Here is an 18,283-nt window from a genome sequence, read left to right on the forward strand (position 1 = left end):
AAAATACATTAGTAGAGTGAAGGATTGGCCGAGATGATTTCCAAAGTTCCTACCACAGTCAACATTATCAAATGCTGTGAATGACAAGCATTGGAGCTACTGTGAGCGGTTCAGTTTGGTTTACACTCCGCTGAACGACTGGGTTGACTGGCTCTCTTTACTGGGTCTCTGGGTTTCTTTGGGGATGCAGACATAAACTTGGATGTGGAGCAGAACTTTCTGCAATCACAAGTTCTGGAACTCGTGGTTGCAGACCAGCAAGGGAGCCGGCTGTCCCACGCACTGCGTTTTATCTGTGCAACACATGTTTGCATAAAAAGTTTCAAAAACTTTAAAGTTGGAACTAGCTTTGTCTGTGACGTTTTGGGAACAAGAGCACTTTTATCGCCAAGTTTAGTATGGTCTTGAATTTTATTGTTTCTTCAATTTGTATCCAAATTTGAGTCAGCTGGATTTGAGTTTGGTGGAGTTGGCAACACATGAATTTCTGGTTTGGAGGGAGACAGACTAATTAGAAGGTGCAGAGTCATCAAATTGCTAACTGCACATGTTAGGAAGTTACGTGTAAATAAATCAAAATCACATGAGCTGAATTTAGTAAAAAATAAACTTGAATTTAAGAACTAATGGAAAAAAATTATTGTCATAGTGACCTGTCTCTTTTCTTAAAACCTTAAACACTTATAACATTTCCTGGACTGAGAAACCCTGGTGGAGCTGATCACTTCCGATTTGAAAGAAAATAAGTCCAAAATGGCCAAATACTGGACAACAACAAAATCCAAAACAAAACACCCAATTGTAGTTTTAGAGTCTATGCTTTTCTTTGGTTATGAAATCCATCACAGGTCCCTAAAGACTTTCCCACCTATAACTAGGGGATATAATGTTAGAGCTGATAGGGTATGGGCATCACACTGATGTTTGGAACTCTTGTCTCTTTTTTCCTCTCCTTCTTTCTCAACCTCGGCTCTCTTTTCATTCTTTTCTCTTGTAGCAAATTAGCTGTCTTCTTAGGTTTACTGTTTTCTTTTTTTTCTGCTGCTGAATACACGCTTCAGACCAACAGCTTGACCACCTCAGTGTCTTAGTTTATATATGGTCTCCATTCGAGATGCTTCTTTTATATCTTTTCTTCTATTGCTAACTTTGCTTAGTGGTTTTTTTTTTTTTCTCTAACCAAAAACATTCATCTAGGTGGAGCACAGAGACTAGCGCCCCATTCTACCAGGTGCTGGTATTAGTGGAAAGGTTAGCACGTGGGCTCCTACGGGTGCTGACACCATATTCATTATATTGTAGAGAAGCATGGCGACTCTATGGATTCTGGAGACACAGGTCTGAGGAAGGTGACTAATACCTGACACTACTTATATGACCCTCAAATTGTTTGAGTAGTATATTTTCGTACCTTCCTAGCCTTTTATTCTTTAGCTGAATTTCAGGGTTTTTGATTGTTGCTCAGGACATGGTTTTTAGTATCTTTGCAGTTTCATCATTTTCTGTACCCATTGAGTTGGTTTATGTATTTATAAGGAGAAGAATAAAATTTAAAAAGTATAGCTGCTGTGTCCATGGAATTTTAGTATATCAAAATCAACTGCCAATTTTTTTAGTTAAAATTAAAAAAAAAAAATGTATATGCATGTTTGTTTGTGCATATGAGTGCAGTTGAGTGTGGAGGCCAGAAGGGGGCGCCGTACTATATGGAGCAGGTCTTAGGAACCGCTCTTGGTTCCTCTCTAAAAGTGGTCTGTGTGCTTAGCTGCTGAGCCCACAGCCACCTGTCTAGGTTAGTAATTTGCTCCAGTAAGAGCCTCACGAGGTGAATTTTATTTCTGAGTGTCTCCTCAGAACTTACTTCTGACTTAAATTTCTAAATCCATTTTCTGTCCACACTAAGTCTTCTTCCCATTAATTGCATGCTTGCCTCTTGGTGCTCTGGCTCAATACATTTTACTTGCACTACTTAGATTTGGGCTTCGTTACAAAAGATTTAGTTTTTTTTTTTTTAAATAAAGCAAACAGTCTTCTAGGAAGCTTGATTCTTGACTGATTATACATATCATGTAGAGGTTTACTAACTAAACAGGGAACCCACTTGGTTAGGGTTTGCCTTACTGCTACCTTTCAAACCATTTCACTATGATCCTTAATCTGTTTTCCAACATATTTTTTCTCAACCTCGGCTGATTTTCTTTTGATAACCCGACGTCAGAGCCAGTATTTTTCTGCCTTCTTCTGCTCTGCTCTGTGGCGGAGAGACAGAAAGCTATGTTTTATAGGCCTCGCTGGTGTTTGGCCTCTAATCACTAGGCTTGCCGAGTACAGGTGCTAAAGCTAAGGTGGAGAAGCTGAGAAAAGCAGAATTTAGGTTATCTTTTTTTTTTTTTTTTTCACTTATCTTGCCTAGAACACTGATCTCCAGGGCAGGGAGTCTGCGTTTGTAGGATAGTACCCCAGTCTACAGGGTCAACAGCCCTTCTCAGCCTTTGGGAAAAAGTTGTCTCCCTTTTCCTTTCCAGGCCTGGAGGTGCTGGTCACTTTCTGACTTACTGATTTCTGAATTACCTTTATCAAACCCTTTGTCCCCATTGGGCATTCTCATATTGTCATTCTTGTTATACTTAGCAACAAGTTGTCCTTATTAGATATAAATTTATTAGAGTAAATTATTTGGAGTAAATGCTATTTTCCTACAAGTGTGTGTGTGTGTGTGTGTGTGTGTGTGTGTGATGTCTCTGTGTTGTGAAAGAGAGAATGTCTTTTCTGTCTCTCCCTCATTTTATATAATAAAGAGATTTATTTGATTCTGTACCTCAATTTCTTGTCCTAAAAGAAATATTGAACACATCTTTTTTTGAGATTTATAGAAAACAATTCTTAGGGTGGTGTGTAGGAGGAGCTAAGGTAGGAGGAGTACTGAGAGGAAGAAAAGGAGTAAGAAGAGGAGAAGAAGAAAGAGAGGAGAAGCTAGGTGATGAAAGAGAGAAAGAGGGGGGAGACAGGGAGCCAGATGTTCATGTATCTCCACCAGTCAAAGATAGTTGTTATATCTAGTTTGGTCAGTGGGTTACACCTCTGATTGAACAATTCCAAACTTATAAAGCCTATGATTAACATTATTTTAAAAAAAATGTATAAATGCAAAAAGGAAAAGGGGGCATGGGATAGGGGTTTCCTAAGGGGGGTGGGGGGGGGAATGGGGAAAGGGGATGCCATCTGAAGTGTAAATAAAATATCTAATAAAAAAGAAAACAATTCTTTTACTTGAAATATTTTGATCCAGATATATTTTGAAACTTAGAAATTTTGATTTTATAAAGGTCATGTACCAGGAGTGTAGCTCAGTGGTAGAGTGCTTGCCTCGTATGTACAGAGCCCTCATATGGGACAGACAACCTATATTTATTATATGAATTACCATATGCCGTACCATATGCAGCAATTTGTATTTATGTGATGTACCATATATTACATAGTACTCCAGTGGGATCTAGGGAATTCATCAAACAGCACTTTTTTTTTTCAACTAGAAATTATTTCAGATTTTGCTGTCAAGTCAATTTGGTTCATTTTGTTGCCTATTTAGTTACAAAACCGTTGATTTTTCAAAAGATTTTGATCTTAAAATTATCAGTAATGGACTCTGAACCTAGAATGAAGAACATTTAGAACAATGGGTGGCGTATAGTTAGCACTAGATTTGCAGCACTGAAAACATCTTCCAGCTTGGCACCTATCCATCATTTTCCATCCAACTTGATAAAACGTCTATTTAGGAGGAAGCGCCCCAGGCTTTTCAAGATTAAATAGCTCTAAATAATAGTACAAACCAACCTCCAATTTGTAAAGTTCAGAAATGCTGCCTGTCTTTTTCTACTAATTATTTCAATTCAAGAGAAATAGCAGTAACTACGGGGGATCTGGAACAATTGCTTGCTAAGTAGATGAAATCTAGGCCTTATCAGGCAGAAAAGCATTAATGTCTTTAAATACAGGAGTCCATAATTGGATAACACTAGTCTGAGTTATCATCCTGTACTGTGTTTTCCCCCCCTAGATAGCACTGTCTGATTCTGCAGGAATCTGGACTCTTTCCAGGCAGACCAATCAGTCTTACACAGCCATCTTAACGATCAGTAACTCTATGAGTGTACTCAGCTTTGATGGATTCAGTAGGCTACATGTGTCTTGAAAATCTGAATCAAGGTAGAAACAGAATTGATATTTTTGTTATTAATATTTATGATAAAATGTAGAAAGATACCTCTCAATGATAAGGAGAGGAAATCTTCCATAAATTTTGAAATTGAAACTGCCTCTGTTAACTTTGGATAAGGTAGTACAACATAGATTTCCTTTCTAACCTCTTTTGGCTTGGGCCATCACTTTTCTTGCTGAGTAATTTTATTAAGGGCTTTGGACGAGCTAAGAGCATTTATCTGAACTCACTGCCTCCTCACGAGAATGCCAAAATTAAAATTCTATGAGTGGAATCCATGTTTTGTTCTTCGCAAATTTTCTTTTCATTATTTTCTAAGGCTTTGTAGAAATATTTTTCCCGGTGCTGCTCATGGAGGCTTGTTCCCCATTTTTCCTGACACTAATTGTCCCAGAAGGCACTGACGCCTCTCATCTGAGTCATTTATCTCACCAGGGGGCTTAATTGATTGAGACAAAGCTCGCTAAATCTGAAGCAGTTGGGTTTTGCTCTCCCAAACCAGCTATGCACTCCACTGTCAGAGCTACCATGATCAGGGGCACAAAAGGCCCCCGTTGTCAAAAGCAAGCTTGGATCTCATTTCGATTTTACCAAAAGCACACAGAGGCTGTTCTCCCCTCCCCCACTCTTAACACTCTGCCTCCTGACTCCTGTTGCTTACATGCTACCTCACACAGTTTCACACGGAAGTTTTGGGCAAAAATTATTTGCTCCTCTTTCTGCTGTTTTATAGTTTTGTAAGTCATTATTAATGACTCGGGCAATTTCTTTCTCCTCTGCATCTGTCCAGTTCTTTTCTGAGGTCTCTATATAACCTGACCTACTACTTGGTAAAATTTCATACTTAAAATATTCTTTTGTTTATACAATGCCTTGAAGTATTAGATTTTCATTGTTTTGAGCCTCTTAATTATTTTATTATCTATGCTATATCGTTTTTCTTTCATTTTATAGTCAAACATTTATACCTACATATAACTATATAAATATCAATATGTATATTTATTTTTTAAAAGTTATTTTTATTCTCATGTATGTGTGTACGTGTGTGTGTGTGTCTGTCTGTCTGTCTGTGTGTACCACCTGTGTGCAGGTACCTGCTAAGGAGTGAGAAGGACATCAGCCCCTCCTGGATCTATTCATTACAGGCAGTGTGAATTGACAACCAAACTCAGATCCTCTGCAAGAGCAGCAAGAACTCTTGACCGATGAGCCATCTCAGCACCAATATATGTTTCTGTATGATCTTGTACTGTATATATTGTACTGTGTGTCTACATACATTAGTCGAGTTTAATCAGCTTGAGCTGCCATAATAAAATACCATATAGTGTGTGTGGCTTCAAAATTTTCTTAATTTGCGAGCCTGGAAGCCCAGTATGTTACTATGGTTTGGGTAAAAACATTTTTCCCAGCTTGACCATGGTTGCACCTCATTGTGCACAGACTTATTTTCGCACATTTTGTCTCAATTTAAGGCAGTGTGCCAATATATTTACAATATGATGACCATTCTGTCTTTTAAAAGCCCAGAATTAAATGTTTGGATAGATAAAGTATCCATTTCTTCTGAAGTAAACAGACAAACCATTCAAATAACAATTTAAGGTCACCAGAGGAAAAGCAGTGCATAAGAATGAGGTGGACTGAAGGTAAACAGAAAAACTCAAAAGTTCTAAACATTACTTTGAACCAGTTTCAGTTTCTAAAATTCCCCATGGGGATTCTCCAAATGAGACAATGCACATGTAAAAAGAGTTTTGCAAAGGCACAAATCTTAGCACTGTGTTTTTACTGTTTGTATTGCTGACTTCTGTTATTTTGTTGTTCTCTGTGCTGGCCCAGATTCTCATCCCTCAGGGCTAGGAGACCAGATTAACAACAATCTCCAGAGAAAAGACCTCCAGGGACCCAGAGGGTGGGGCAGAGAGGGCTGGCTGCTGTCGGGAGCTGGGAGGTTGTGCTTGTGAGCTCTTGTTGCTTCTGATTCCCACAGCATATAGATAGGAAAACTGAACACATCCCACTGGATTAATCCAAACACTTTTTCCTTAAATTCCTCCAAAAGAAGCAGCTTGAAGATGGTGTGCTTGGGAAAACACATCAGAGGAGAGGCGAGCCTGCAGCCAGGGTGCAAGCCAGAGAGAGCTGAACATCACCAGTGTTTTCAGTAATCTGTTAGGGAAAGTGGAAGGACATTTACCCAGGGAGAGAAAGTTTATTCTCTTGTTGAAAACTCCACACGATTTGTCTCCTATCTGGATGTTTTTCAGTGTTATATATTTCTAAACACTATTTAACTAACTAGGAATATAGGCACTGGAGCTAGCGAATACAGATGGAATCTTGATTTTTTAACTTACTATGTGGTTTTGAGCAAGTTAGTTTACATCTCTTGTCATATTTGTTTATTTGTAAAGTGGCTATAGTTAGTTTATACTATTGATACAGCCAACGTTACATAAATTAATAAAGGAGGGGAAATCACTTAGTACAGTTGCCCTCAGCAAACTCTCAATAAATTTTAGCTACTTCTAAGTTCATGTGGCCACTGTTTTATTCTTGTCTGAGTTTGGACCCTAAAAATGTGACTATGTAAACTTTGCGCCTTAGCTTTTATCTTTAAAAGGGATATAATAGCATATGTCTCATAAGATTGCTATAAAAGTTAAATAAACTAATATCTGTAAAGTCCTTGAAAGTATGCCTAGCCCACAAATAATATTATTATAAGTATCCTAGTAAAGTGAAAGAAATAGTTAGAGTTTCTGTTGCTATGATAAAGACCATGACCAAAAGTTACTTTGGAATGAGAGGGTTTTCCTTATCTTATTGTTAGGCAGTATTTCACTAGTGAAGGACGTCAGAGCATCAATTCAAGGCAAGAACCTGAAGGCAGCAACTGAAGTACAAGCCAAGGGGAATGCTGTTTACTGGCGTCTCCTTCTAGCTTGCTTTTTGTACTTTCTCATACCACCTAAGCCCACCTGCCTGTGGTTGGTACTGACCCTACTGAGCTGGGCTCACACATCAATAATTAACTAGGAAAAGTAGGTGAATCTTATGAGGGTGTTTTCTCCAGTATGAGTCCCTTTTCGAAAATGACTTTAGCTTTTGTCACATGGACAGAAAACTGACCAACACAGTTTGCCCTTTGTCAACTTAACACACATACAGAACACTATTAAACCATAAATTTTTCTTTATTGTTTGTTCCCAATATTATATATCATATATAGTGCTTACATATAATTATATAATATTAAAAAATATGTAACATATAAAATTATATAAGATATACTATATAAAATTTTGTCAAATATATAATATATAGTTATATATTTAAATAACATATAATTATAATTAATATGATTAAAATTATAACATATAATATAAAATGTCAATACAAAAATATAAAATACATTCTAACTTCAAAAAGTACCATTCAAATGCTTTAAAAGTTTACATTGTTTAGAAGCCCAATGTCTCTTTGAAGTTCAGTCTCTCTCTAACATATCCAAAGTCCAATATTCCAAAGTTGTTTAACTGTGGGCTTCTGTAAAATCAAGCAAACAAAAAATGAATTTAATATTTTTTTTCCTTCAAGAGGGAAGAACCAGAGCATAGCCATAGTCAAATCAAAGCAAACCAGAGTCCTGCGTGCAGTGCTCGGTACCAAGCGTCTGGCAGTCACATTTTTTTTGGGTTTCAGCAGGTCAAGGAAGCTTCTTCAGCTTTGCCCTCCACAGCACACAGAGCTTCTCACCAGCACATCCTTCATGCTCACCCAATGGGACTGGCATCTTCAAACTGCTGGGGTTTCTACCGGATCCGAGGCTTGCAATTTCACCAATATTTTCTCCTGGGCTCACTTTTAGGGACTCTGACCCTACTACATGGTGCCATGCCTCAACCTTGCCCCATGAACCCTTTGGTTCCAGGGTTTCTACTGCACCTGAGGGTGCACCTTCACCAATGGTCTTTCCTGGATTCTCACAGTGCCAAACCTCAGCTGCGTTCCATGACCCCTTCATACCTTCAAAAGCAGTACCAACTTGAAAACTCTTATCAGATTCAGTTACCCGTACAACTTACAGCTTTGGCCCTCTCTGTCCTGTGGCTTATGTATGCTGAGCCTAAGGAAACACCTCCCAGAAGATTTTCTTCACGATGCTGATTATGTAGCCCAGCTGACTTGTCTCAGTTGTTCCTGGAAAGCAAAGGTTTTACCTCAGTGGTTTTGGCCTATTGTTAATTACAGCCAATTGTTCCATCATAGCTGACCAGAGTCACATATTCTTAATTCAAGATTTCACACAAAAGACCTGAGTGGAGTCTTTGCTTCCCTCTGAAATGTGACAAGTTAGTCCTTCATTATGTACATTGTCCTCAGAATTGTTTTCTTACAATAATCCAAAGACACAATTGGGCTCTGAGAACTCAATAACTTTTTTAGTTTAAAGTTCCAAACTCCTTTCATAACACTTCCAAAAGCAAAATGGCCATGTCTGTCACCACAATAGCCTACTCTCTGGTACCAATTCCTGCCTCAGGGTTTCTATTAGATATGATAAGGACCAGGACAGAAAGGTACATGGGGGGGGGGGGGAGGGAGGGAAAGACTTTATTTCATTTTACAATTCTCAGGTCACTATTAGTGAGGGAAGTTAGCATAGGAACTAAAGGCAGGAGACTGGAGGCAGTAACAGAAGCAGAAGCCACTGGGGGAGCACTGTTTACTGGAGTGTTCCCTGGAGTTTGCTCAGCTCACTCTTTCATATCATTTAGTTCTGCCTGCCCAGGACATGGTACCAGTGAGGACCAGTGTGCTGGGTCCTCGCTCATCAGTCATTAAACAAGAAAATGTTCTAGAGACTTCCCTATAGGCAAATCTTAGAGTGGTATTTTCTCAATTGAGAGTTGCTCTTTCAAAATGACTTTAGCTTAGTCAGGTTGAGATAAAACTAATCATTCATATATATAATTTATGTTTGAATTTAAAATCCTTTCAAAGTCATAAAAACTATTAGCTAAGTTTAATTTAGTTAACTACCTAGTCTTAAAAAACAGATTGCCACATATTAAAATAACTTTGATAATGAAAATTTTTCATTTTTAAAATAGATTTTTAAAAAATGTATGAGTGTTTTGTTTGCATGCCCATTGCTTGTGGCATTCAGAAGAGGACATCAGATACCTTAGATTCCTTTGAACTTGAGTTATAGTGAGTTGTTAGCCACCATGAAGGTGCTGAAACCAAACCTTGGTCCTCTGTAAAAGAAACAAGTGCTTTTAACCACTAAGGTTTTAAAAACCTTAAAATACTACATTTGAATAAAAGAATTGAGGTTTTTCATAAATATTAATCTCTGTGTTAACATTTCTACTGCTTATAAAGCTTGCTGGTAAACCTTAAGGCAATCAAAAAATTTGCCTCAGCAAGATCTAAAATAATAACAAGAAAACAACTTGGGAGAATTGACTATGTATGCTGAAAACTGAATTATGTAAATTGATATACAAACTTCAGAAAAAAAAGTGACTCTATTATAGATTAGAAACTCTGCTTACCCATGTGAAGCAAGTATAGAACATTGATGGTCTGGAGTCTCCAGTTCCCTTCATGACCAGGTAGGTAGTGACTGGCAGCGGGTCATTTTGCAGAGGTTGGCTATGTAGACTCCTTCGTTACATCAATTTTTTTGAGGATCACATGAGTCTGTGGTCCATCTCTTCCAGACAACAAAACTTGCACTTATGATTTTTTTGTTCAGGAAGGTGTAAAGAAAGATTCCCAGGTTCAATACTATTAGACTTTAGGTTTGAGAAAGTCTGGGTTCCCCAGCTTGGAGTGCTTGAGAAGTTGGAATCAGAAAATTAGAATTAAAATTTTCTGGGATGTATAGAGCAGCAGCTGTGGTGTGTGTGTGTGTGTACTCACATGTGTGTACCTGAATATATGTGTATGTGTATATGTATATGATGTGTATGTTTGCAAGTGTGTGAACACAGATATAGAACATACATGCACATATGCACATTTGTGTGCATGTGTTCTGATGTTTGTATAATATGACTTCCAATTGCTCTCCACTTTATTTGTTGAGGGTGGGTCTCTCATTGACTCCAGAGCCCATCAATTCTGCCGATCTATCTAGCTGGCCCTGGGGATGTCCTGCCTGGCTTTTATATAGGTTCTGGGGATCTGAATTTCAGTTCTATGTGGCAGTCCCCCTATTACTGAGCCATTTCCCTAACCTCCCTATGGATGGTTTTATTATTCCTGTGGAAGTGTGGCAAGCTGCTTTTGAATTGTAACATCCTAACTTTTTTGATAATGGGAAGACACTTTTATGGCAGGCAGGAAATTATATGTGTACACACAGGGATATGTATAACAGAATAGGATAAATGGGCATAGTATTCAATTACCCTTTAAATTCCTATCTCTATAGCCATAGATTAGTGTAGCTCTCTGACCTCATTAGAGAACAGTCTTCATGCAGTGGATGGTGGTTAATGCAGAAACTCACAACTGTCCAAAGTCCCGAGAACAAGCATTCGTGCAGAGCACAGTTGCAAATGGAACATCTGTCACACTCGCTATACCAAAGCTTAGGGACCCGAGAAGAAAAGAGGGCAAAACCATTGTAAGAGCCAGGGATAAGGGATGATTTGAAAAAAAAAAATCAATATCTATGAACTTGAGAGAATAGCTTCACTCATAAACTCATAGCAGCTATGGTTGCCTGCACCAGACCAGTCCAAGTTAAGTCAGTCAATACTCTAGCATGAGGTGAGAAGGGTTTATAATCCAGATCCCTAACAGAGGAGTGATTGACAGCTAATGGCTTGTAGCTGAAAGAGTGTCAGTTTTCTTTAAGGCTATGTTTCCTGGTAGCTGTATGCTATTCCAGTAGACAGTCCATAAACATAACTCCGAGGGCAGCACAAGTTGTACTTGGTGGGTCAGTTTAAAGCAAGCTGAGGTTGAGAAAGGATACAGGAATGAAGGATAGGACAAAGGGGTGAATGTTATAAAAAAATTACATGGAATGAAATTCTCAAAAATGAATGACACTATCACATTAAGAAAAGAAAAAGTCCAAACCAAATGCTGAATTTTCATGAGCAACAAGATTTCAAACAGGTGTGCTAAGAATGACAGAAGTTGGGATTATTGGATAATTATAAACTTTTGAGGACCTCTATGCTTATTATTATTAGGGAGCCATCAAGATTTCATCTCTGCCCATCTTTTTCCTGTTCTGTTCGTGTGTGTGTGTGTGTGTGTGTGTGTGTGTGTGTGTGTGTGTGTGTGTGTGTGTGAATTCACAGAGGAGTGGAAATACTGGTCTATACATTGCTTTTTACAGCATCTCTCATGTGTTTTTGGGTAGTAGTAGTAGTCTCTGCAAATTCTAGGTCAAGGGAGGAAAGAGACCATTGTATTTAGAGTTCTCTCCTTCCCTTCCAGGCTCTGGCAAGCCTGAACTTGCACCAATCAAGAGTGGGTCATTCTCTGCTCCAGCTCTCTATAGTTGTGTAAAGCTGGTTTGACTGTTTGCTTTGACAGGCCTGGGACTGATCCTGACTCACCTGCTTCTGGTCTCTGGGTGTCTTACCCTTTCTTATTGGTTGCTTTAGCTTTGCATATGCCTTTTGTAAACATTCCTCCAGTTGCAATGTGCCAACTGGTTACTGTAGGTATTTGGGATGATTGTGCCTAACAATCTGTGTTCAGTACTGTTGTACAGCTTCAAAGATAGTTTAATATAATATAAATCTAGTTATATTGAATTTTCTGATATTGTCTTTAAATATTGATCAAAATGAGATTTAAAGGAGGAACTTTCCCAAGGGAACACAGTGTAAATAGCACAGCCAGGATTCATATTCAGCCAGGCTGGTGTTGCTTGTAGACTCTTAAGCATCACGCTGTTTACATCTCTGATCAGAGGCACACACAGATGAAGGTTTGCAACTTTGGGGAAAAAAACTTTCAAGATCAACACTTATGAAGGAATGCAGATAGAGGACTAGGGAGAAGTCAAAGTGCTATTGGTAGCAACCAGCTTAATCTGGACTCCAAAGAGCGCTGAAGGGGAGGGGGGGCAACTGTGCCTGCCTAGCTAGTATATTGCCTCAGTATCAAGGTCGTTGATCTCAGAATCGTTTTAGCCACAGCAAGTGCCAGAGAGACAGGTGTTCAGGAGTAGTGAGCACTGGAATAAGATCCTAGTGTAAGAGGGTGACTGTGCCCCACACCCAGGCATTAGCACACTTCTAGCAACACATACAAGTTCATGGGTTTATAGCCTACTCAAACTACATTCGATTTCTGGAAGACTTGTTACTTACACTTTCCGCCTGTGTTTCTGTGTCTGTTTCTCTTTCCTCTCTCTGTCTCTCTTTCATCATGTTACATCATATCCCATCGCGTCACCATGGGTATCACTGAATGGCACAGAAGCAGGAGTTAAAAGACAGGGTTCTAATTTTTGCTCTGCTGTGTGCTAGATGTCTTTGTTCAATTTATATAATTCCTAAAGACCCCACTTTCCTTTTTCATGATTTGAGGAGCTCTGATTAGATGGTCTGTATGGCTACATTCAGCTCTAAAGTTCTATCTCTGCTTGGTTTATTAGCTTTCCAGAAGTCAGCAATAACAGAAACAAACACATTGGAATGCTTTTTAATTCATGCTGGAGATAACTTTTTGCAAGTTTTAGTGGCTTTCTTAAGCTCTGTCAGTAAATGCTGATGGAACACAAGAAAATCCACACAGCTCCAATATCATCCATGTTCTTTGAAGAGTGAAGCTGTCCGTTTCCTCTCTAAAGTGTCTTTGGTTTACACAAAACTTTAGAATACTTGACACTTCTTATTCTTTCTGAGCACAGCTCATGAATATGTTTTGTTTTAGGAATTGTTTGAAATAATTACATTGAAGACATCATTGGAACACTTTGAGAAGACAGGGTGTTAATTAGAATAGATACATTTTGAGAAAAAAAATGGAATGGGAGATGATACCCATATCTTTTATTGGAGAACTAAAACTGATTTTTATATTATAAAGCCTGAGGAAATAAACAAGAAAGAAAACAATTAAACAATTTCAAATTAAACAATAACAACAAAAGAAATGGAGGTATTGATGGAATTTAAAAACAGTCGTATATGTACACAGTACTGTAAACTTTAATTAAAACTCACACAAATATACCTTAACAACAGAGTAAGAACTTTAAAGTAGAGCCAAGTAAATACAGAAATCTTTTAAGATTTATTTTGTTGAGCAGTAGCAAATGGTTCAATAAAAACAGTGAATAACTATATTGTCAGTCACGTCTGGCTTCAACTCTACGATTTCCCAAAGTAAGCCTTGTGGTCGAAGCTGGCTGCTTGAACCATAAATAAATAACTAGACATACCTTCACTCCAGCTTCCATGCCTGACTCTCCTTAAACCCTATCAGCAACTGGAGAGAGCCAAAGAAGCAATTTTAATAAATATTTCATTCCATGGGAACCCATTTGCTGGTATTTCAAATAAATAAGTACATTTTCTCACTGCACGGATACTACAAGGAAAACGTCTCCAGTCTGCATTTTCATGCTTCCCCTTACTGTTTGAGGAGGTCAGTCATTTTTGTTTTCCAGTGTACAACTCGATTATTTATTGGAAGAAAATGTTTTAAAGCAGGAAAAGAGGGGGAAAACACAACCAAATAATTTATTGAAGATTGTCTCTTGGCAGATTAATCCCTACCACTTGGCCTGGGTTCATTCCAGAATGAGCAGAGTGGTCAAGCTTAAATTGTACGTCCGTAAGAAGTTGCATAAATAACCCACAGTTCTGCGAGTCTCTTTGCACTTGGCCATCTCCCTGACCTTCAAAGAAAATGTCAGAAAGGTAGTAAAGAAAAATATAGCCTTAGACTGTCTACTTACGGTATTTTCTAATAAATAACAAGTTTTTGCTTCTTTTCATCCAAACACATTTATCAGTTAGGACACTCTAGGTTAGGGAGGAGAATTACTGGCCCCCCTGTCCCCCTGACCTGAAGTAATCTGGAATTACCATTAGAAAGGTTCTAAGTCACAGTTAAAAAATAAAATTCATAGTCAAAATCAACTCTTACTTCATTTTCTTTTTATTATTACTATTATTATTATCCTCAACTCGACTTTGAGCTGGTCCAGTTTTGAATTGCCCCCAGCACTGAGAAGCCATATGTAAACGTGGCTCAAGAGGCAGTGTCTGAACATTTCTAGAGCCCATGTGCTTAAGCCATGGCTGAGCTTTGGTTTATAGTTCTCGGAGCACAAGAGCATTCTTACAAACCTTGTGCTGTCACTTCTTGCTGAGCAATTTCAGTCTAAAACTCATGTGTTATTCTTTCTTAATCCTTTCTGGAAGTTTAAGCTGGTGACAGTGCCAATACTTGACTTTCCCAGACCAGAAATCATAAAATTATCTCACACCTTTGTTCTAATTCATTACGGTAAATATGCTGTGTGCTTAATATATCTGCTGTCTTAGGGTTTCTATTGCTGTGAAGAGTCACCATGACTACAGCAACACTTAAAAAGAAAAACATTTAATTGGGCTGGATTACAGGTTCAGAAGTTTATTTAATTCATTATTATCATGGTGGGAAGCATCAGCGTCCAGGCAGACACGGTACTGAAGAAGGAGATGAGAGTTTTACATCCAGATCCACAGACTGACAGGAGAGACAATGGGCCTGGCTTGATCATCTGAAACCTCAAAGCCCACCCCTACTGGGCCACCTACTCCAACAAGGCTACAGCTTCTCACAGTGCCACTCTCTTATGAGCCTAGGGGACCGATTTTCATTCAAACCACCACATCTGCCAAGTCCATCGTTTCTCACTTTTGATAAAAGAAGGAATGTTTTCAGGAAAGCGGTCTGAATGTCTAAGTCTGTAGCTCTCCTGCTAATACAGGGTCTAACATTTACTGTTATTTTCAGTTTTTTAAGGTGAAACATAATCATATCTGTTTGCTGACCTTTCAGAAGTTTTCACCAGGAAAAAAAACGTTAGTGTAAATTTTAGTTGACCTCCAGTATACGTGGTAGAAACGGAAGAGGTTAATTTAATAACGTTGCCATCACTTTGGCACCAGCACATGGAACCTCTATTCTCTCAGTACTATCTACTCTCATACTTTTGCAGACTGGTCTTAGGACGTCCGTCCTGTTCTTGCTGCTTGGAGAGACCCATCTCTGATCATCAGGTAAATTGTGTTCTCTGAAGACCGCTGACCTCATTGTTTTCCCAGGAGACCAAGAGACAGAAAGAGAAGACAAAAGCTGCTCCCTAGCATCAGTGCTAAACATCAATTCCAACATACATCTACTCATGGTTCAATGTATTCAGGATCTCTCAAGAGACTACAGAGAAGAAATTATTCCTATCTATGTATTCCTTGCCAGACAATGCACATATGCTTTGGGCTATGCCACCGGAACATCATAGGTCTAAAAGTATACTTAATATTCCCTACCTCTAAACTCCTTTTTCCTGTGTCCCCCTAGTCTTAGTGACAAGCATTGCATCCATTCATTTCTCCAAGGCCACATCAAGGGTTGTTTTATCCTGCCCTGTTTATCAAGACGCCAAAATCCTCGGGGTTGTCTCTTACATATTTTATATCTATTCATTCCCCCTCATCTGTATTGTTACCAACCCTACTTCGGGGTCACACTGTTCTGTTCTTGCATTCTGTCATAAGATTCTTTAATCATCTACCCAGCCTCTCCTCAATCCCCTTTCCCTTTGCTATGTCCCTTCATTCCAGGCCAAGGTGACTTTTCTGAAATGCAAATCTCACTATCTCATGACCTTGCTTTCAAAATACTGGCCAAATTCCATAAGTCCTTTGGAGATCTTAAATATTGTTTATGTGGTTTGTCCACTCTGAAATTAGCATTGAAGTTTGATCCTTGCTATGCGATATTAAGAGAAAGGACCAGGAAATGTTAAGAGGTGATTAGGGTTCTGCCCTAAAGAATGGGTTAGTACATGCATATCATTAATAGATTAAGGTGCTATCTTGGTAGTGAACCATCTATAAAAGAAGAAGAAAAAAAAGTCAAACATTAGTTTGCTTAGGACTGAACTATCTTGGCATTTTGCCAGCAACATGGCTATCACCAGATGTGGCCTCTTGACCTATCACCAGAACCATGGGCCAAAATAAACCTCTTTCCTTTAATTTACCCAGTGTGTGAAATTGTGCTAGCAGTGACAGAAAATGGATTAAAGCAATCCTTTAAGGTCAAATTTCTACTAATGCCTACAGCTTTCCTCTCTCCTTCTGAGTTATAAGTGAGAAGTTTATAAACTTGAGCAATTTCTTCCAGTTTCAAGAATGTTCCTTGAGTGTACATCCGTGACGTCATCTAGGCCTTCCTGGGTTACTTTATTTCTATGAACTTGATAAGCTTGATAGTTCTCAGTCACTCTTTGGATTTCAGTGTAGATGTTGCTTCTGGTGAAATTTTTTCTTTGCTTGACTAAGTTCTGAGAGCATTGTGTACTTCTCTCCTGATGATGCACATTGTATGGTACTGCCCTCTACCCCTCCCTACTTTCTTCAGTAGCACTCCTCAAAAACAGGGGCTATGTCTAGCTGGCTTAGTATTTGGTCCTGTCCCTATGACATGGAAAACTCTCAAATGACATTGCTTATGTTCCTCAGAAAAAAGTGATACAGTTAAATAATTATACTAGATACCAGCAATCCCACACCCTTATCTTATTCTTAATTGTGCGATATGGTTGTCATTATTTTCTCTACAGAATGGAATACTAATATCTACCTTAAACTTTGCCAAGAGTTGCTTAAAAGTAAAAACCATCATTCACACCCTATAAAATGCAGAATTCCCTGAAAATAAAAAGTACTATCAGAATGGCCATTCTTTTGCATTAGTACGTATGTTAAATAATTTAGCACTGTTATTTGAAATTTTTCAGTAAAATTCTTATCAGATGATAAGCATACAGCTGTTTAAATGTGTGAAAAATTTTAGTAGTTTAAAACACAACAGCAGCCATTTATTTAGCTCATGATTTGCCCAATTTGGGAAGCTGAGCTTAACTGGAGCCATGGTCTCTGTTGGGCTCTGCCGCTCGCTGTCCATCAGTGGGAGCTGTGGGTTTAGGATGATTTCATGAGGATGGCTCAGCTCAGCTCAGCTCAGCTTCCTGTGTTCTCCCATCCTTATGTAGGCTAACTTAGGCTTGCTCACATGATGAGGGGAAGGGGGAAGCAGGATTCTGCAAAAAAGAAAGGAATGACATCTTTCTTAAAGTCTAGGACTAGAACAGCCATTGTGAAGTTTCACTACATTTTAGAAGATAAAGCAAGTCTACAGTAGGTCCATTTTAAATAAGTTTAAATAACTACCCTTAGTGGGGAAAGCTCTAAGAGGTGCAGGTATTTGGAGAGCAGTCACTGAGTCCATTTAGCTAGTAGTTCACCATACTCCACTCTGTCAGCACTTTCTTTTAATTATTTCCCGCTGCAAATCTAAGCACATTGCTTCTGAATCTAAAATCACATATCAACTCCTTATTGTACATAAAATAAATTCCATGCTCACAGCAAAGACGTCTGTGAAGTTCACACAGTGGCCTCATCTACCTGGTCCTTCAGGTGGTAGGAGCAGAGCGTTCTTACAGTCCCCGGACCCCAGTTGTGTTAATTCTGTCCTCTGTACTTCATGTGTTCACTCTGTCTGGAGAACTGCTCCTTCTTTTCCTTGCCCGACCAATCTTACACATTCTAATAATAACAACAATCCTACTTACTATGTGCCAGGCACTAGCTGCTCTAAGCACTTTATATGGATATAGGTTTCCCTTATGAAGAAGGTACTATTTTTTTCTCTGTCACAGATAAGGAAACTGGGGCACTGAGAAGTTGAGCAATTTGCTTAAAGTCACTCAGCTCCAGATCTCCAGGCTGGAGATCTGGAGTTTGTGCCTTTATCCTCTGGGGCCTCCTGCCTCTAAGACC

Source organism: Arvicanthis niloticus, chromosome 29 (genome assembly GCF_011762505.2).
Source record: "Arvicanthis niloticus isolate mArvNil1 chromosome 29, mArvNil1.pat.X, whole genome shotgun sequence".
NCBI classification, from domain to species: Eukaryota; Metazoa; Chordata; class Mammalia; order Rodentia; family Muridae; genus Arvicanthis; species Arvicanthis niloticus.